Below are 22,234 nucleotides of genomic sequence, written 5' to 3'. Positions count from 1 at the left end.
TGTATATTTGCTCCCCAGTCCTGACTCTAATTGAATGCAGAGCTTACCTGGTATAACAATATAACTACTTCTGCAACTTAAAAAAAAAAATCAGACTGATTTTTAAAGCTGTAACAAAACCTTCTATCTTTTTTCATTTGATTAAAAAGCAAACTTTTATATATCAAAATTCTATGTGAATACAAAACATTCAAATACATACAAGAATACAGAGAATAGGTAATCATAGAGCATAAAAGACATTTTAAAATTGTTTGCATTCTACACTTTTGATTTCAAGATAGATTTAATTGCCAGAGATAGTTTTTTTTTCCGAATTCCATCATTTTGAAATTTTATTGATGTTTTGGTTTCAATTCTATATAAACTATTTGAATATGCTACTTTTAATCAATGCCTTTTAAAAGAATTAAATGAATCCTTTGAAAAAAAGTGATTGTATAATAGAGTTTTTCAAATTCTCATATTTCAGGACACTGTCTTAGAGTTTTCTTATAAACTATACTGTATTTCTTAGAAGTACAACTTTAAGCTAATTCTTAAATATTACTTTAACAGAGATCATATGGAACATGGGCGGTGATACATGAGTTAAAAAATTCCTGCTAAGGTTCTATGGGAATGTATTTTTCTATTAGGCTTTATCCATTATTGTTTTGTTTGTTAGTTAGTTTGTATATACATGACAGTATATACAAATGTAGCATAACAATACTATTATTGTTTTAATTAAAATATATCATAGTGCAATTACAATTACAAATAAAGAAGCATTTATTCTGAAATTCCAAACTGTATATTTTAAACAATGTTAATTTTTTTCAGCTTGCCATTTTCAAGCAACCCAAAGACCGTATTAATTCTTATTAAATTTACATGTATTTATGTGCTGAGGAAGGAAAGAAAGCAGTAGAAGATAAAGAAAGAACAGGTTATACAGTATTAGCATAGCTATAAATTATAATCAGGATATACCGTATTCTCTTATTTGCTTGCTCATTTTACAAAATGCCTGGACCAGTTATTAAATCTTGTTCAACATACATTTATGAAGTCATTTGCCTTTTGTATTTCTTTAACAGCTGTAATTACTTTCTCTATATACATAAATTTAGTTTTGGGGAAATAATGTAAGGTCACGTGGAGACTATAATCTACAGGGTTGATGCTACTTAATTCAGGAAATCATGTCCCATATAAACATATTTCTAAGCCTTGAACAATTGCAACCAAATAATTCTTGCTTAAAAATTCTCTCAAAAAATTCTTGCAAAATTAATATTTAAGCCAAGAATTAAAGAAGTTATTGCTATACCTTTTTAGCATATTAATTTAGTTTAGAAGACAAAAATCACAGTGGCAAAAAAAGGTGCTGAGACAGTTAAAAGTCATTCAGCTGAAATGTATTATATAAAATAGTGAGCAATCTAAGAAAAGAAACATGTAATTGGACACTGCTGCTTGCTGTTAACCAGACCCGAGAAACTAAATTGAAGAACTTATTGGCTGTTATAATTTATCATACCTTTCTTCAAAACAGGTTCCCTAAACAATACAGCTCCCTGTAGCAGTAAATCAATTTTCACAGATGGACAGAAGTAATTTTCCCCCCTGAACTTTGCTTCCTTTACTAGGATAATAAAACAGTACTCCTACAGCAAACCCTGTCTGATTCTCTTGAATGAAACGGACATTTAAGAAGCAGTAATCATTATGCCAACTCACATCATGGCCCCTGAATGCAGCAGAGCAATAGCTTTGCTGTACTCGCCTCCTACTTTGCATTTGAACGTTGTGTACTGCAGCACTCTATGCAAGAACCGATGTAAAAAACATTTTACAGTCAGAACTCATTTTCCAGAAACTATTTATGTTATTACAAACCACATGAAAAAGTTCTCAAAGGTTTTACAAGCAGTAAAATTACAATCAAATATGAACTCCAGACATTTACTCCCGAATGTCATATAACACTTCAGAAAAGTTTACTAGGAAAAGTAAAAGCTAACTTTTTGGGGGGGGAAAGGAGGAGAATTAGTTTGATACATTAGTATAATTACACTTCTTCATCTTCTTTCTTAAACAATTGTCAGATGATGTTAGAAGTATACTAAAATTCAATAGAGACCAAATAAATTAACTTGGTGTACGTACATAATTAGTTATGAAAACAAATATTTCTGCCAAATGTAGTTAATGAATTTCATTTCTAAGTCTCTGAAAAAATGATCATTTCCCATCAGTACATATCTCAATGTTTTAACCATTAAAGATGCCTTAAATTAAATGTATGAAAAATCAATAAATTATTCATAGATTAAAGTATCAGACCTGCATTGCACTTTATTTCCTAAAAAACCTAAAGAATAACAGGGAAAATGAAGCTTTTGGAAAAAATACAACAAAAGAGTTTGAAGAACTCATGATTTCCATGCTCAACTACTGCCCTCAAGAGCTACTATTACCAAATAGATTGTGTTAAAATCAAATTCAAAACAACTAGAGAGGAGAAAATATATCCTTTTTTGCAATAAGATCTCATTGTGTATATAGTACCCACTAGTATTTCTCAATTTATCACTAAACTACATGCATTTCAAGCTCTGACATTAAAATCCATCAAAAGCTTACCTCATTTGCCTTGGAAGAACTGAAACAAATTCTCAATGGTGTAAATTTATTCTCCAGAAAAATATTCTTGTGTTATGTTTAGCACCAATAATTTCCACTGTAGAGCATATAAGGTGAGCAGCCAGTTCCAGGACCAGGAAATTCTGTGTAAGTCAGCAGTATTGTCTTCGATTCAGGAACTACTGAAGACACTTTGTTCTCCCTTGAACTGTCACTGTGCCTAGCTCAGTTTAGTTATTTAAGTTAACTAAGAAGAGATCTGAATAGTAAACAAGGCTGGCTCTGACCAATGGCTTTCCACACCCTTCTGTTTATAGTAAGATGACTTGCATTCAGAGGTCACCCCCATCAACAGCTCCTGTCTTTCAGTAGGCATCTAATGCGCTGCATTTATCCCAAGGCTCTTTTAATGAAACCACCTTCCTAGTCTCTGCTTGCCTGCTGTCACTGAGACACATCTGTTCCTTAATATAGGAAGTAACTTTAAGTGTTAAAATATAATATTATAGAAATGAAATAATTTAGCCTACAAACTGCAAGTAACTAAGGTATATTAAGGTAGCTCTATTTATATTTGTAAGTAGCAAAATATACTTTAAAGATTCTAAGATTTATATTAGGCAAAGGACATACGTTTGCCAAGAAAATACTCATCTTATAAATAAAAGAAAAGCAGGCACAAGGATAATGAATTCCATTGTTTGATCTGGACTTGAAAACTATTTAAAAAGACTCCTCCCCAAGAATAATGTATGTGACTGCACTAAATAATATTTACTTGAATATGTTAACATGCTGTTAACAAGAGACAGGGAGTATCCTCAGTGAAAAAGTGCCAAGAAAACCAAAGGTCAAATGCCAGAATCTCAATGCAAACACCACAAAGTCAATTCTATTCTTAAAGAATACACATAATGATTGTTCTTTAAAAGGTAGAATAAAAATACAACAGGGTAAATAAAAATAATGTTCATGTATTATGCAGACAATAAATGACAAATTGGTTGTTAGTATTCTGTGTATGCACTAGCATTGCCCCCTCCTCCATTTTTATTATTTTTTACAGCACATGTTCTTATAGACCAAAAGTTGGAAACAAAGCGTATTTCTTGACATTTATTGTAATGCAGGTTATGTCACAATCAATATGTCTAAATAAACTATTTTAAAAATGAGTATGTGCACACACACGGGTTTTCTTAATAAAAGGGACATATTTCCAGAGTTCTACCACTATAAAGGATTTCACTTTCTGCCACCAGGAAAAAAAAAAAAATCAGAATTCAAAGCTGGTTTACATGGACACATGAAACTGAAGATGGCACTCTCTCCCCACATGAATATAAACTAACTTGCTGCTTAGGAATAGTCTTTGAGTGAAAGTTACACCTGCAGCACATTTTCGGCACCAGTTTTTGTCACCACTACAAAATTTAAATGACAGACAGCAGCCTGGCTCTGTTAAAGCTAATAAAACATGATTGATGAACTGGGCTAGAAAGCTATGTCACTTCGGATTAGAATATTTGTGCCATCGTTTGACAGCTCCAATCTTTATTATTAGAAAGGATTGCCAGGGCTGCAATAAATACTTACAATCAGATACCTATTTTGTGTACTTAAAATTCCTACTGAGAACTTCATGGAACTGTTGTTTAGCTTTTTATCTCAGAGCATTTCCTTAAACAGGTGCTTGTCAGCTGTAATTATCTCAAGTGTTTAAAGACCAAGTAATCCTCATTTTATTGTATTTTATGGTATAATATAAGCTTGCCTCTCTGACAATGAAAATCCATTGAAGCATATGTAAAGTTTTGAGGAGAGTATAATCGGTTTTCAAATATTGTTTTGGACATTAGTATTAGACCAAACCCTGTTCTTAACTGTTGTAACAATCAAAATGTCAAATGTTGAAACTATAGCATGAGTAAGCATTTGTGGTTTATTTCACCATTAGAATTAAAAAAAAAAAAAAAAAAAAAAAAAGGGAAAATCCACCATAGAAAATTCTGTGAAAGTGAAGACAAAGAAAAATACACCGTATGAACCAAGGGCCAAATCCTGCTGCCCAATGCAAACCCAGGCTAAAGGACTTTTCAGAAGGGAAACCCCATGGAAGCTGATGAGCAACAGAATCAGATCCACCTTCCACCTCACATTATGTACAGAGAAACAATGCAGTTACTCTCACAACCCACTACTATAGTGCATGGGCATTTGGCTTCCTCCTGGAGTAGCAGAATCAAAATTTCTCCATTAGTTGGTTGGTTGGTTTGTTTGGCATAGAATGGTGGGGGGGGGGGGGGGGCACATTTGGTCTAATAAAATTGTAAAGGCAGCATTTTCAAATAAAAACGAGAAAGTTGTAGGCAAAGTAGTAATAATAATTAATAATGTCAATAGTGCTTCTATCAGAGGTTACCCAGAGGGTGCTTTCTCCCCTGTGCCAGTTAGGAAAACCTTCACTTCAGCATCTCCATGACAGGCAAACTACTGCACCTGCAAACGGAAATTACTAAGAAACCACCATTTTCCATAGATGTGATTTCTCGCCTGTGACTTTGTTCTGTTTTTTGCACAGTTATAGAAGAGGTATCACTCTCAAACCCAGCTGGTTTTCATGATCTTGGGGAACCCAAGCTGCCTCTAGATTTGCTTCCTAACAATTACGTATAAACCATTATGTTCTACAACTCTTGCTTGCAGGGTCTTGGTTGTAAATGGGGAGGTGAGCTAATAAAAATGAAGAAATTTATTTATTAGCATAAGTGCGTTAACTGTAACACGAGGGAGTCCTAGTCATGGACTTCAGCCCTCATTGTGCTGCTACTCTAAGCATTCGTGTCTGCAAGGATAGTTGCTTTAACATCACTGCAGTCAGAAGAGGAACAGACTATGCTAAGTCTGATCACAATCTTGGTCACCTCCCCTCACTTTGCTCCACTCACTAATTCCCTCACAACCACAACACCATCCAGAGATCTCAGAGGAGTTTTTGAGAGTTATACGGAAAAAAGGAGAGCAAGGAGCAGAGCTAATGTTCTCTTCTTACAAACTTTTCACAACAACCGTGCACTTTTGTCTTCTCCCCTAATAAAGTGCATTCCATAGTGCACTTAATTATTATAGCTAAGTTTTTCAAAAGCACCCAGCTCACTGAGAAGCACAATTCCCATTGATTTTCAGTGGTCTTCAATGCTTTTCCAAAGTGTTTCTTTTCTTATTTTCAAAATATCTGATTTTTAAAATCTCTTCCTTAAAGCAAAAGAATGCTTCACACAACTGAAGCAAACTGGGTAAAATTACTGGACTCATGGGAAAAGACACTTTGATATATAAAAATTTACAACATTTATACTGTCCAAAATGATGTGTCTGTACCGTACATACACTCGCAGATGCATTATATATTGTAAATGCAAATGCCAATACTGCCAGCATCACATATTCAACAACCATTAGAGATCCAAAAAAATCATGAAATTAACTTTAAAATCCTGAAATTATAAAATAATAAATGTGGGATCTTTTCTTTTGCTTTCTGGTGAGCGATTTGGTGTCATATATTCCAAATTTTCTCCACAGCCATGAAAGCCAGAAACTTATTTTTTTAATGAAAATTAAAATTCTAATGTAAGCACACAACTTAATGAGTTGGGTCTTTAATAAACAATCTATGAGCAGATTTATGACAAAGTTGTGAGAGTTGACAATACTGCAAACTCCCCCTATTGAAAAATTAATGACAGGTTTTTTTCGATTGGTTTTAGTAAAATAATGACTGTCCCCACAATGCGAAAATGTACATTAGATTACTGCCTTGTGTTTTACAATGTACTGCTGTCATCTATCCTGGGGTTATTCTACTAAAATTAAATCTTGATGCCTTAAAAAATTACTAGCACTTGGAAATAGGTATCCAGTTTCAAGAACTTGTTTTGTGAAAACACTGTACAGATTATTTCTTCTAAAAATAGGTTACAATGTTGTAGTTCAGACTTACAAGACACTGGTCTATACTAGAGGAGGAGGAGGACCTAAGATCTCCAACTCCAGCTACGTTATTACGTAGCTAAAGTATCTTGAATCACAGATTCCTACAGAGGGAGGTCGATGAGAGAAAATGTTCCCGTAGTCTTCCCTTATTCCTCATGAGGAGCAGGAGTACACTGGTACCGAAGAGGGCACCCTCTGAATTCAATTTACTGGGTCTCCGCTACATCTACTAAATCGAACCTTGGAAAATCGATCACAGCAATCGATCTTCCGCATAGTGTAGTCATAGCCTGAAGGTAAAAGCTACAAAAATATTTTATTCCAACCCATTAAATACAGTTGTTTGTTACCATCGTGCTCAAAATCCCCAATCATAATCAGGGCCTCATTTCATACACTAGGTGTATGAGAACATGATTTCTGCACTAAAGATTTTAGCATCTGTTCTTTTTATTTAGTTCACCTAGTACACTATTTTCTGAAGCTTCTCTTGGGTTGCTTTCTGAATTCAAAAGATCATTTCACCTACAAGACATCCTGCAACTCCCTCGGCTTCCACTGATGATCTCCAAGTAATGGCCAATCTTGACTCTACTCAGTATGTGAAATCCAGTAAGATGTTTTATGGTTTCTGATGCTAATTTAAATGAACATCCTAAAAACAGTTTTGCTTGGCCACCAGTGAGAAGTGAAACAGATATTAAAAAGTGCTATCAGAGTGAAGATAAATTTTCCAGCTTGATTTGACTAACAAGTTGGTATACATAAGAGGAAGACGCTATTATATACAAGTGAAAGCTGGAGGACTATTATGTATTTCATAATATTTGAAGGTGGTCAGGAAGGAGAAGATATAATTTACAGAGCTTTTGATTTAAATCTTTTGGGGAGTTCTTAACCATTTTTAATCACTGAAGTCTAAAAAGTCGAGGGTTAAGTGCTAGTGTCCTGAACAAGCTTTAATCTGAGTAATTTACTTTTCAGTCTATCTACAGTTTCTCCATTTGTTCAACTGTATGCAATATACTTTATTTCTTGTGTTGAACACTTTTGTACAGTGTTGTTCAGATCTAGTCCTCTGAAAATAAATACATTTAAACTTTATTGTATTCTCAAAAAATTTGCTATATTCTCAAAAAGTGTAATTTTATGGGAGGAAATGCTATATTTTTACTACGTAATAAAGTGGTTGCATTCCTGTGTTAAGTGCAAAACTCAAATTTAAATGTGCAGCTAGATCTGGCATCTCTATAATTTATAATTAAAATACCCAGTGCAAGCCTCAGCATACCTAGATATTCATTAGACAATTGCTAAACTTACAGAACCAGATGCTCTTCTACTTGGCACAGATGGGGAAGGCTAACAGGGAGCTAACTAGAATTCCTTGTTACAGAGATCCAAACTTCACTGTCTCTGGGCCTACCACAAGTTAAAGCAATTTATACCCACTTGTTATGGTTCCTAAAAAATCTCAAGGCATCTGAGAAATGGCAGAGTTCAGGGGCACTCTATCTCCATGCCCAACATCCCCTAAACCTGGGACTGAAGGTTAGTTGGTGTAGGAACTGCCTATGCCATCTTTACACTAGGGATGTAAGCTAGTAGTCAAGTAGTCAACTACCCGATAAACGTAGGTCGCTGCCTCTGTATCAGTGGCAGCAGAAGCTAGTTCCGCCCCAGTACCACCTCCGTGGTTCTGCCTGTCCTCCCCCTGCCATGCTGCTGCCTTTATCGGGGCAGAAGCGCGGGGGGGGGGGGGGGGGAGGGAAGGACAGCAAAGGGAGGTTGCTGCAAAGCAGGACAGGGGCTGCTTCACGGCAGGAAGGATCTGCTGGGATGCCCCACAGACAAGGACCCCTGTTCGCACCGGCCTGGGCTGGCCATGAACACAGGTTTCTCAGGCAGCAGCCCCTGTACACAGGGGTCCCAGCTCCCCACTGGGACAACCTGCCTCCCTTCTTCCCTATGGACAGGGGCTACTGGACCTGGTGCGAGCCCAGCTCCCACTATATTTAAACTGCAGAACCGCAGCAGGGGTAGCTCCTGGACCTGGTGCAAGCCGGGACTGAATGCCTTTCCTTATTGACTAATTGTGTATTTGACACAAATTGTATCGACTAAGCAATTAGCCAATTACCCACCTCTTAACATCCTTATTTTATACCAAGAGCTCCTGACACCAACCACTAGGAGAAATTCTCAGCTGGACAGCTCTGGTCAGTTTTAAGTTATTTCACGTTACCTGAACAGTGCAAAGGAGTCAGTTTAGTTTAAAAACAGTTTGAAATAAAATTTTTATTACTTTAGAATAATATATATATATATATATATATATACACACACACACACACACACACACAAGATCTTCATCTCAGCTAGCCCTTAAACCCTATCCTATGTATAGCTTACTTTATGGTGAAACCTACATTAATGTGTCCATTTCAAGGTACTAACAAAAAAACAATTGCTGAGCTGAGGTGGTCTTTTCAGGAAAGATGGAAGCGAATTGCATTGCACTTCATATTTTAAGTTAATTAAATGGTGTTTGGGGACACCCTTTTAAGAGCTTACATAATGATGATAGTTTCTTGTATATGTTTCACTATATTTGATTTTTCCATTTATATGTTTTCTCTTTCATGTGAAATTCTATGTCCAAAACATACAGTAGGAAAATTTACTTGGTCTTTTCTTCATACACAAAGTTTCAGCACTGCATATAAAATAAAAGTCACTAAAAACAAGGTGTTATAAAAGGAACCCTAACTTTTGGAAGCACTACAAAAGGACCTTTAAACAACCTTATAGAGAAAGTTATACTTCCAAATGGTACATGCTTTGCCTAATTTTGACATTTAAGGCAGATGGTGCTGCATATAAGCATTGAAATAGAGCTTTTACTAAAAATTAATGTCATGCTTCAGTCACATAGCACAGTACAGTCTGGCTCCTGTGTGAGCTTTGGTGGGTACTGAAGAATGATACCTCTTCTCTCTGGCTTAGCTAGGTCTGTTAACCTTAACTGGTCCTTGATTGGAAACAGCTTTGTCTATTGAATAGCCTTTTTTTCCCTGTTTTTTATGCTGTTATGTGGGGAATACAGTGAAACCTTCTCATAAAATTCCTTTAAAAATTAGAGAAAAGGATAGGTTAATAGACCATTGCTTTTTCATAAAAGGATTTTTTTTTACAGCTTTTTCCATGGAATTAGATTTACATTTGAGGTTGACCATGTGTTAACAGATAAATCATATCATAAAACAGTTACTGCTGAGAGTTTAAAGTTCATACTGATCTCTCGAACTTTTTCTTTGAAAGATACTTCAACTTTATTTTAAGTAGTTAACAAAAACGTTTAAAATATCGCACAGAAATATATTTGTAGGTTTTGATCTTTAAAGTTATTAATACTGTAATTGTGATTTTTATGGTCAAAGTTTCTTAGTAAGAAAGTATTTGCTTAGGAACATATTTTATCAACCTATTCTCATTATTGCTTAGGTTTTTATATTCCTTCTGGATCCTCATAAAACCTTTCTACTCTATCTACAATGCTTCTAAGAGAAAATATCAAGCATTTACACTGATAAAGGCATTCCTCTGATTATATGTTTTTCTACATTATCAAAGGGCTTGGGGGAAGTTTCAGGGGTTTTTGTTTGTGTTGGCAGCTTTACCAATGGGAATTACAAAGAATTTCACAGCCTAGCAAAGGGAGGAAGTAACATCTCTATATCCCCAAATTATCCAGCTTTCAGCAACTTGCTCCTTTTTCTGCAGTTACACTACAGTCTTTTATTACTTTTTTCCAGCAGGAAAATCTAGCAACAGCTGAATGCTCATCTAAAATAAAATCCTCCCTCTTTGTAACATTATAAAAGCAAACTCTAATTTAAGGCTACTATATTCTCGTTTCTTACCATATTAAATATCCTTTGTAAGACACAAAACACGCATGGGCACATTCTCTTCTCTGTTATATCCATGCAAACTCATTGATTTCATTTGGGATGCCAAGACATAACAGAGAGGACTGCAGCTCTTGGCTTTCCAAAACAGCTTTATCAAGAGAGGGCACTGTACTAATCCTATCCCTCCTGAAACTACATAGGTAAGAAGTAAACATGCAATGCCTTTTGAACACATCACACAACACAATTTACATTTCTGAACTCTTCAGTATGCATGAATCCTGTAGCACTTTATAAACACTCTAAAGTTAGCATTGAAGCACAATGCTGCTAAACTCCACTTGCGTACAATTCTCTGAATTACAGATGTATTAAGCCACACTGATACCAATGAACCAGCAAAATGTGGCACTTCTTACGTATATTTACATGATTGCTCTATGTATAAAGAAGTTGCAATACAGTGCGCCACGTTCTCTTCTCAGATACAGTGATTCAATCCTATTGAAATCTTATAAGGATACTGTCAGTAGGTATGTACTGCTGTAACAGAGAGCAGAATTTAGACTAATATGGATTTCAGTACCAACCTACTCCAAAATACAGGATTTCAGCAGTGTCACCACAACTTTAAAAGTGAAGTCTCTTAAAGAAACTATCACTGGAGAGCAAACATTCATCATCATCATCATCACAATCAGTTTCTCACCATCAGCATAGATCCTTGGAATTATTATTTAGTTTTAATTAAGTATATAAACTGTAGTCCTGGATATGCTAGATGGAAATAAAGGTATACAAATGCAGATTTACTATAAAAAAGGAATTTGTATTTGTATTCTGCCACTGAAAAATAAAAAGTTGTAAATCGTAACATTTAATAAAATAAGATGTTTTAATTGAGGTGGTCTATAATAATTGGCACTTGATTATAGCACACATTAGGAATAAACTGTTTCAAAGTTGGCAATATAAAACAGCATCACTATTAAAATCTGTAACGTGTGCTCCTATCTGTATAGCTGCAATGTTCAATAGGTTTCTATTCCACAGGCTTTGTAATCATTGCTACAAATAAGCAGTGAAAATTTTCAAAATGGAGCACAAAATATACCAAGGCTGTTTTAGGGGTGTGTTGTTATTGTTTGTTTTGGTTTTGATTGGGAAACAAACAAAACAAAAAAATTTGAGGGCAACCTAGTTACTTTTTCAGGTGAACAAAGTATCTGTCCAGACTAGGAACCAACTGCCAAGCCTTAATGGAATACAGACAAAAAACATTAATGGTATTTCCTTGTAGTTAGCCAAGAGATTTTTCTCAGCTTTGAAGGTAGTATTCTGATACTGGTAATTGGTCACACAAAACGAGTGGAGATATTCTTTCTCCGGCCTGCTCTCTCTCTCTCTCACGTACATATATGTGTAATTATATTTTCCATAATTTTTTGTGAAACTCAAAAAAATTTAGTCGTGTTTAATTAAACAATTTTATTTTAAAAACATAGTTTATGTACAGATAAGTATTTACAATACACTTCATGCAAAGATTTATGCATGTATTCATTCATTTCTTTTTGCTTGTAAATAGTCACATTCCCTTTAAGGGGATTACGCACAGTATGCAGAGTTAGACGTGTGTGTAATTTTTTTGCAGAAATATAACCTCAATTTGAAATACTGCAGTAGGCTCTTTCCTCAGATTTCCAATCAGCTATATTCTGTTTTTCAAATTTGCAAAACTCTATGTTCTCAAAGAAAAAAAGTAATATATAGTGAAGACTAATTATGTGTCTCATACATATTTAGAAATACACAAAATGCACTTTGATATTCTTGGGGGAAAAAACCCATACAAAACATGTATATTAGAACACTGTTTAGTGGATAATATTCTAATGCAAATATATTAAGTCAAGATCCTTCCAGTTAGAAATGGGCCTGAAACACACTACCAGATTCAAATTTTTCAGACATATAATACCATAAGGTAAAACTTTTAAAGAAGAAAAAAGATGAAAAAGGAAATAAAGAAAATAAATAAATGCACAAATAGAAGCTACAAAGACAACAGCAGCCAAACATAAGGTTAAGGAAGTGTTTGGAAATATGAAATAATGACGGAGATATTCTGCGGTGTGTGGAATGGGAGGGAAGGTACAAGTTACCGTTATTGTCTGAAATCAACAATAACACATTATCTTTTACAAGGAGACAAATCCTGCCACATATACAATATATGTATAAATAATGAGCACTGAAGCCACGCATACAGGCTCCACACCAATGCAGTCAAAACTCAGTAGAGCTGGGCTCAGTATGCAAGGTGTTGAGAGGGGTTCTATGTCTACTCATAACCTGCAGAACTGCTCATGAAAGCAGAGTGTTCAAATATACCTAGATCACCACAGATTCTGCTCCCACAGTTCCAACCCTCTGAGAGCTACCATGGAACAGATGAGAGAAAAGAGGGAGTCTTGAATGGGCTCCAAAAATAAATTTAGAAAATGTGACTACCTTTGTGAGGTTGAGGGGTTTGGGATGTAATAGTGTAGATGATTACGTGATTAACCGATACGCAAACATTTATCAGTTAACGCCATCGACTTACACAGAAGGTTATTTTTATATAGGGCTGGCCAGCTGCGGCTCTTAAATTACTTTCAGTTCAGTGGAAGTAGTTGCTGGACCTAGCACGAGCCGGGACTGAGCACTATCCCCTATCGATTAATCATGTAGTTGACAAAATTTGTGTCAATGAAATGATTAATGAATTACATGCTTCTTAACATTCCTAGCATGGGTATGAGAGGATGGGTAGTGTGGGAGGAGAAGAGACTCACTGTTTAAATAAGATATGGAGCTAGCAAATGGGGGACTGCAAACAAAATTAGAGGGGGAGAAAGATCCTCTTACTGAATGAACAAGATGCGAGTATTATCTCTGGGATGAGTGAGTTTTCTCGAGTATGTGTGTTTTTCTCTTTTAGGGTATTTCAGCTACTGAGTCAGTTGGGATTGTGCATCTGGGTACTATTGGAACCTTTGTTCCCTGGATCATCCTTTATCATCTTTGATCAGCCTCAGTCAGCCTTGTGATCACCTGTCCCTGGTATGGTTAAAAAGGAGATCGAGGTGACCTTGGAGAGGAAGTCTTAAAAGCCAGAGGCCAAGTGACCCAGGGGAGCTAGCAATCAGGGGACTACAAACAGATGAGTATGGGAGGAAATTCATATGTGGGAGTCATAAGAAATCACTATGGTTAGAAAGGGCTGCATTGCCTGTGCTAGCAATGCTCCTGTCTTCTCCACCTGCGCCTGAATCCAGACAGACAATCTAACCATGTATGTCTCTACCCAGACACTGGTGTGGTTTTCCTGAGACTGTGGCCTGCACTTCCCATTCACGGAAAACCAGCTTTGGGAGGACCATCCACTGTGAAATATGCCTGCTAGTAGAATCTCTCGTGAAGCTGGTAGGAGAGCTACAAAAAGAGGTGGGTAGGCTCAGGACCATAAGTGCCCATGAGAAATTCCTCAAGAGTTTTCCTCTGGAGACATCATAGGCTGAGCAAGCTATCCAGCTACAGAGGACTGCTGTCAAATCACCAGGAGAGGAGAACATGACTGTCACAGGGAGGGCACTGGGATCTGTTTACTTCTGGCAGCAGGCAATGCTCCATCCCCAAGGCTGTGAGGTCTGCAGTCACCATTGCCAGCAGGAAAAGCAGGGTAGTGATGGTTGGAGACTCACTTCTGAGGGCAATGGAGGCACTCGTCTATCACCTTGACATGGCATTCCAGAAATCAGGACAACCCAGAATTGGTTGTCCTTATTGGTTGAAATAAGGACAACCCAGGAATTAGAGATCAGTCAGCTTAACTTCTGTATCAGGAAAGATAATGGAGATCATAAATTAAGGAATCCATTTGGAAACATCTTAAAATAATAAGGTGATTGTAATAGCATAGGTTTGTCAAGAACAAATCATGTCAACCTAACCTATTAGCTTTCTTTAACAGAACAAGCCTTGTGAATAGGGGAGACATGATAGATGTGGTATAGTTAGACTTTAGTAAGGCATTTGATAAGAGTCTTGTATGACCTTGTCATTAACAAACTAGGGACATACAACCTAGATGGAGCTATTATAATGTGGATGCACAACAGGTTGGATAACCATTTCCAGAGAGTAGTTATCAGTGGTTCATAGTCATGTTGGAGGAGCATAACAAGTGGAGTTCCACAGGGATCAGTTCCACGAGGCGTACAGATAGTTCGGATTAGAAGCCTAATCCGAACTATCTAGTCCGTGCTGCGTGTAGCCGCGCGGCACGGGGTTCGCACTAGCCTGCTTTTAAAAATGGCGGCGCCGGCTTTATGCTAATGAAGCCCGGGAAATTCAAATCCCGGGCTTCATTAGCAAGTTCGGTATGCATACATTACCCCCCTAGTTCGAACTAGGGGGGTAGTGTAGACATACCCTCAATGACTTAACCACCTGCATTCTGCTACAAAGACCTTTTACATCTGCACTTGAAAGGGAATCCTCTGAACTGTCATTCATGTTAAAATTCGACACTCCAAAAAGGAATGAACAAACACTCAGGCTATCTTACCCATTACCAAGATAGCTTCCCCAATTATCACCTCTAATACCATTAACTCACAAACATCCCACTCTCCCCACCTCTAATATCAATTCACAGACACTTACCTTCCTTCCTCCCCCCCCCCCCCCCGCATCCCCCTCCTGTTCTGAAATGTGATTTGTCCTTTTCATATGTGTTCATTTTTTTTAATTGTATCCTTTGGTATATATGGTTGTGACTATTTTCTTCCACTATTTGATCTGAGGAAGTGGGTCTGGCCCACAAAAGCTCATCATCTAATAAACCATCTTGTTAGTCTTTAAAGTGCTACACTGTCCTGCATTTTGCTTCAGCTACCCCAGACTAACATGGCTACATTTCTATTACCTTTCAGTTTTATGATTTTATGATTCTAACAAGAAGTCTGGTTCTATACCATTATAGTCAATGAGCATACCATTGACTTCCATGGGGAAAGGATCAATCCCAAAGGAGCTTTAAGCAGTCTGACTAGAATACTTTCCCACTAAGCAGATCATTTTTAGTTTCTTGACTCCTGTGATGTCAACATTTCCTTCTAGAATCTTCCCGGGGTGAGTCTAATGTGGTGACTTAGACTTAGATGCATACCATTTACAAATATTAAACCCTTCTCATATTGCCTCTGAATTGGCCTCAAATAGTTTGAGTCTAAGATGGTGCTGCTGACATGCTGAAAAGCTGCAAGACAGGGTATAGCAGAAAAAGCAGCTAACAGGAACATACATTAATAAGTAGTTCATCTCCTGTATTAACTTACACTTTCTTCTGTCTCTTATGTATATAAATTAAACCAATCTGAACCCAATTATACTCATACATACACATCTAAGGGAGTCTAGATTGGTCACATATACACATAATAACTTCTTTGCATGTTAGCAACACCAACTCAGACTCCCTTATGCCCACTGATATGCTCCTGCAAATGTGGACAAGTCAAAAATGAAACAACCAAAGACCTAATCACAGCAAAAGCAGAAGATTCATGTGCTACGGTGATAAGCCTACTTTAAAGGCAGCTTCAAAAACAGCAACTACTTTAAACTCTAAAAGAGAGCCACTTAGGACCTTTTAGCCTGGAAAAAATTACAAGGGCCTAAGTCCAAATGCAGAGTTTATATCAGCCTACACATTTGGGGGAACAGACACTTCCTGGCAGTTAAACAGAAGTTAGCCTAATGGTTTCGGAATTGTTTTGACTTTGAGCCAATGCAATTAGGGATCTGTACAAAATTACAGCTGTCCTGTGCAAAGAGGACTATCACAGTATGCTTCAGAGGTGTGTTCTTACAGATAGATTGGGTCCAACTGGACAGGGTTTAATTTGCAATTTAACAATGATACTAAACATTTGTCTAGACCCTAATAGGCTGGATGGAAAAATAAAAGCTTTAAAAGAAAATCCACAGAATATAAGAGTCTTTGCAGTAATCCTACCAAAAAGCTAAGAATGAACTGGATCAATGTACTAGCTTGAACTACTGAACAAAATATTTTATGTAGCATTTGGTTAGTAAATGCTCTAAATGTGTCTACATTTCAGATAAATGAATTTAAAATAAAACAATCCTTTTCAACATTTGAAGTATGTATTAAGACGTTCAACCTGATTGAAGGACCTGCCTCCACCCTAGGGTCTCAGAGCCCAACCCCCAGTTTACATGGCAATTTTTACCACATTTCATGAGCCATGCAAGCCTGAATCAGTTGATCCATAGCAGTGGGACTAAGAGCCCACAACTTCTTTGGCTGTGTAGATGTACCATGGGATTGATTATTAATATAATCTGGAACAGAAAAATTCTGTGCCACCATAGCCATTCTGCAGCTGAGCAGAATGTGGTTTCCTTACTCAAATGTGATTGCGGGGGGTCTTCTCTTTAGCATTGGAAATGCTATAGAACCTAGGATAGGTTCTATTTGTAGTAATGGGGGGGGAAAGAGTTTTTCCTTAATATTATTCAGGAGGAGGTTTTATTCTATGCATAATACATTTTTAGGTTGTTAAATATGTCTTAGGGTGTGTTTGAGAGATTCTATCAAAGACCCTGAGTGTGTTCCACATAGGTTTGAAACAGGTCCATGTTAATACAAGTTTTCTTCCACTTGACTCCCCCTCTACACACCTTTTCCTTTTACTTCTGCTTTAACTTTCTAACAACTCATCAGACCAAAAAAACCCAACGAAGTTCACTATCTACAAACCATGAACAAAACACAACCTAAATAGTTACCACTAACCCCAATGCTTCATGTTCTAGGGAATAAGTTCTCAGTGATCTTAAAACAGACTGAAGAAGAAACACTCTCTTCTACACACAATTTGCAATGTACAAAAATTGTTGATTGTAAGTAATTTTATTGCATTCCTGGGTAAGTATGATTGAGTGTAAACGTCTAACCACTTAATAAGTAGATGCTTATCAGTTAATGGTGTCAGTTACATGCAGCGAAGCCTCCTTCTCAGGAGCTGGGCAGGGCTCTGTACCTGGGGAGGAAGGAGGATCAGCAGTTATATATTACATGATTGGGAGTATAGTTTCATTATTAGACAGTCTAATAGGTGGGTTGGAAGGAAGGTAACCAATCTGTCATAAGAAGGTAGTGTTAGAGTGTTCTATTCTCTCCTAATCTCCTTTGTGGTTGGTTACTGTTTGTTTGTGTTTTTTGTGAGGAAGTGGGAGCAAATGTGGATCCACTGCAGACTACATGATACTTCTTATCTCAGGTAAAGCTTTGGAAAGGTAAGCAGGTAATTCCTTGCCATTGTAGAACCTAATTAGATGTTGATAATATGGCAATCTAGCTGGACAAGGGACATAATAGTGCGAATGTACGTCAAAGGGGAAATCCTGGCTCCTCTGATGTCAATGGCAAAACTCAAATTTACTTAAATAGGGCCAGGATTTCACCTCAACTGTCTGCTTCTACACCTCCACATCTTTTCCCTCTACCTCCCAAGCCAGTGGAGTATAGGAAGGAACAGATCTAAGGGTATGTCTACACTACCCCCCTAGTTCGAACTAGGGGGGTAATGTATGCATACCGAACTTGCTAACGAAGCCCGGGATTTGAATTTCCCGGGCTTCATTAGCATAAAGCCGGCTCCGCCATTTTTAAAAGCCGGCTTGTTCGAACCCCGTGCCGCATGTAGCCCCGTTCCACGAGGCGTACAGATAGATCGGAATGGCTACATAGTTCGAACTATCTAGCCCGTGCCGCGTGTAGCCGCGCGGCACGGGGTTCGAACAAGCCGGCTTTTAAAAATGGCGGAGCCGGCTTTATGCTAATGAAGCCCGGGAAATTCAAATCCCGGGCTTCGTTAGCAAGTTCGGTATGCATACATTACCCCCCTAGTTCGAACTAGGGGAGTAGTGTAGACATATCCTTACTGCTTCAGTCTGGTTCTTAAGCACTATATCCTGTGAAGCATGTGCCGCCGCCACCAGATTCATCAGGCTATGATGTATAATGCCCATCTTGAATCATCCATTGAAAGTTGTCTTTTTTCAGCAGGAGCCCATATGGGAGGATTTAGGTTACTTAAATCTCTCAAAATTGCATCTTTCAATCTCATTTGTGGTTGGGCTCATGCTCTACTTCCTTTAACCCTATCTCTATCAACCTTCTGTGAAAGCATACCTACTCCAACACATTGGACATGACCCATCTCTTCAGTTATGTTGTCCTCAACTGGAGCAAGACTAACTGGCTAGGATGATCTGAGTATTTCCTTTTGTGTGACAAAATCAGAGCTATTAATACACCTTAACATTTGACATTGAAAACTGTTTCATTTCCTCTTCTTAATTGTTTTTTCTGCTTCATCTCTACAACACTCAACGTCCATGTCTTAGTTTTCACAGACATCTTGCCACCCAGATGGAGGTCTTATAAGCTGCTAAAATACCACTGATGCAAAACCAATCTGACATGGAGATATAGGGCCTCCTGCTGTCAACTGACTATCCTGATAGATAAAACTATTCACCGATTCAGTGTACTGTCCATTTTATACTGCATCAGCAGGTTGCTCATTTCTGTTTTACAGAAGGCACACTCAGCTTTGATTTTATCAGCACCAATCTTGCATCCCCTAGACCGCATTTTTTCACAGGTCTTCCAAGCATTATTTGTAGCTGGTCAGTAATTTATCCCAGTAAGGCAGTATCATCACATACATGAGATCCTCTACAGATACATCTTTGAATTTCTTATCTCCTGCTTTAGCTCAGTAAAGTTTGTCAATGGATAGTTTATTAGAACATTAATTTAGGTGAAAGAACAAATTCCTGGCCCACTCCTGATTCTACTGAAAGACAGTCTGCAATACAACTATTGTCTCTCACACCACTAAATGTTCCATGGTACACTTCCTTCAGTAGGCACATTAATTCCTCAAACGCCCTTCACCTGTGGCAGTATATCAGTATTCACAGTGCTAATCAATGAACTTAGTCAAAAGTGGCTGCAAAATCTATACATTTGATGTGAACTTTCTACTGCTGTACCTGTGCAATACCGTCCCATAGAGCTTACAGCATATGGATAGTAGATCAACCTGTACAGAAAACAACAGTGCTTGTCACCCATTTTTGAGTGAGACAACATTTCAGCTAGTTCAATAGCATGATCATAAGCACTTTCCTTGGGACTGACACCAGTATTATTCCCCTATAACTTGATCTAGCTGATGGCACTCATTTTCTGAAAAATGGGACGATGCAGCACAGTTTCCAATCTTCTGGAATTTGACCAGTTTTCTAAACTTAAGTCAGTTTCAGATAGCCGGTTATTCAGACTTCCATTTTTAACAGTTCTAACAAAACATTGTCAACTTCAGATGCTTTATCATTTTGTAACTGTTTGACTGTCACTTCCTCTAATATCACTGGCATTTTATTTGCTGGGTTAATTTCTTGAGTAAATTTCAGTTTAGATGGCACTCAGTTTCTTAATTTACAAAAATACTCACACCACCACTTTAATTTTATCTCAGTATCCCAGCAGCCATTCTCCATTTTTGTCCTCACCTGGCATAAACTATGAGTAGGGTCATCCAGATAGGAACTTAAAAGCCTTAAATACACATTTCCTGTCATGTCTTTCAGCAGCTTACTCAGGGAACTGTGCTATTCTATTCCACCACAGATTACATCAGGGATTCTCAAACATTTTTGGCGGGCCCCTCCTTAAAAATATTTCAGGATGTGATGACTCCCTCTACCACAAAAAAAGTGATATGAAATTACTGTTCATATTCATAGAAACATGCTCATGCTATTGCCATCCTTACTTCTGTGTTGCTGTTGGTAGTAGTGCTGCCTTCTGTAGATGTCCAGCTGTGAAGACAGCACTGCTACCAGCAGCAGCACAGAAGTAAAAATGGCATAGGATGGTGTTGCACCCTTACTTCTGCTACTGCTCTCTGGCCCTCCCAGCTCTGAAAGCAGCAGTGCAGAAGGTTGGCAATACAATACCATGCCACCCTTATTTCACTCCCACCTATAGATAGCCATACAAAGCTCACTCAGTGTCAGTGGCCAGTACCCACAAAGACTCATCTTTTCTAAGATAATTCCCGAGAATTTTTTTTATAGACAAGTGTCAATCACCCAACAAACAGCGCTTATGATTAGGGATGTAAAATACCAGTTTATCAATTAACCGGCTAAATGTTAGGTTAACCTAATTTTTAACTGGCTAACCAACTAGCGGGTTCTCTGGCTCCAGCCCCCCCAACCCTGGGGCTCCCAACCTCACACTTGGGCTGGGGCTAGTCGCTGGCTCCTGGATCCAACTGAAAGCTGCACGAGGGGCTGGAGCAGCCCTCTGCCGGCAGCAGGCTGTGGAGGAGGGGAACTGCTCTCCAGGGAACCAGTTAACATCAGGTAAACATCCCCTAGAAAGGTTAACTGGTTACCCGTTCACATCTCTACTTATCATGCAACTATTGACATACTTTGAATTATGATAATTCTAGCAGAAGTTGGGGGCAACTTTTAATATGCATACTATTGAGGCATTGGATGGTGTTTTCATCTATGGAAAGTGCACAGCACACTTTGAGCACTACAACACTAAGGGTGTGTCTAGACTACAAGGATTTTTTTTTTTTTAAAAGTGGCCTTTTTTCTAAAAATCTTTACCTGCGTTTAAACTGCTGCCGTGTTCTTTCAAAAATAAATCGAAAGAATGCAGCAGTTTTTTCGACCACAGAAAACCACATTTTACCAGGAAGAATGCCTTTTTTCGAAAGTGCTCTTTTGAAAAAAGGCGCTATGTAATTCAAACTGTGCTTTTTCGAAAGAGAACATCTAGACTGCCTAGGTACTCTCTTTCGAAAAAGCGGCTTGCTTCTTTTAAAGTACTGATTATAGTCTAGACACTCTTTTTCGAAAGAGGCTTTTTCAAAAGTATCTTTTGGAAAAGCCTCTTTCAAAAGAGGCGTGAAGTCTAGATGTAGCCTAAAACATTTACAATATTCCTCCCTAAAATATTTTATTTATGTACATTAACATTTCCTGTCAAATTCATTAAAAAATGAAGTTTCAGGAAAAAAGGAAGTGACTATCAATAAAACTCCTGAATCAAATGCAAAATTAAGACATCAAGTATGTATTTACTAATTAATATTGCTTCTTTATACGATGACATAAAAACCAGTTCAACAATTCTAGCACGGCTTCATAAAAAGCACTGCTGCTGTAAACTAGGTCCTTTCTTAGAAACTGAGCAGACAGTGCTCATTTATTATTTAAGGTGTCTTGTGCCCATGTCAGCTCCTGATTAATAATTAAAATTAATCTCATTATGGTAGATTTCATTACAGGATAATTTAATTAAATGATGAATTGGCTCCCAGATGTCACCATTTGTGCCACCTTTTAAATAATGCTGGTGATGACACAGATTTGCCAGGTGGATCAATTAACAGATTTTGCCATTTTAGCAGCAGGACTGGCATTGCTCACTACTATTACTACTGATACACAGGAATGAAGACCTGGACACAAAGGTGTCAGTCAGTAGGCAATTTTTATAAAGGGTTTTCAAACATATT

General features: G+C 37.5%; 1 protein-coding gene across 22 annotated transcripts in view; it reads right to left on the bottom strand.

Annotated features, from left to right (window-relative positions):
* Window positions 1–22,234, bottom strand: part of EYA4 (EYA transcriptional coactivator and phosphatase 4) — a 209,374-nt gene that overhangs the window by 128,150 nt on the left and 58,990 nt on the right. Inside the window, exon 1 of one of the 22 annotated variants that reach the window (XM_006136261.4) lies at window positions 2,632–3,014. The exons of the other annotated variants lie outside the window; for them this stretch is intronic. The gene's annotated coding sequence lies outside the window, so the exon portion shown is untranslated. Of the gene's footprint in view, window positions 1–2,631; window positions 3,015–22,234 lie in introns of those variants that run through there. 22 annotated transcript variants of the gene reach the window in all.

Source organism: Pelodiscus sinensis, chromosome 3 (assembly GCF_049634645.1).
Source record: "Pelodiscus sinensis isolate JC-2024 chromosome 3, ASM4963464v1, whole genome shotgun sequence".
NCBI classification, from domain to species: domain Eukaryota; kingdom Metazoa; phylum Chordata; order Testudines; family Trionychidae; genus Pelodiscus; species Pelodiscus sinensis.
The sequence above is the reverse complement of the archived record's forward strand: the minus strand, read 5'-3'. Positions and strand labels throughout refer to the sequence as shown.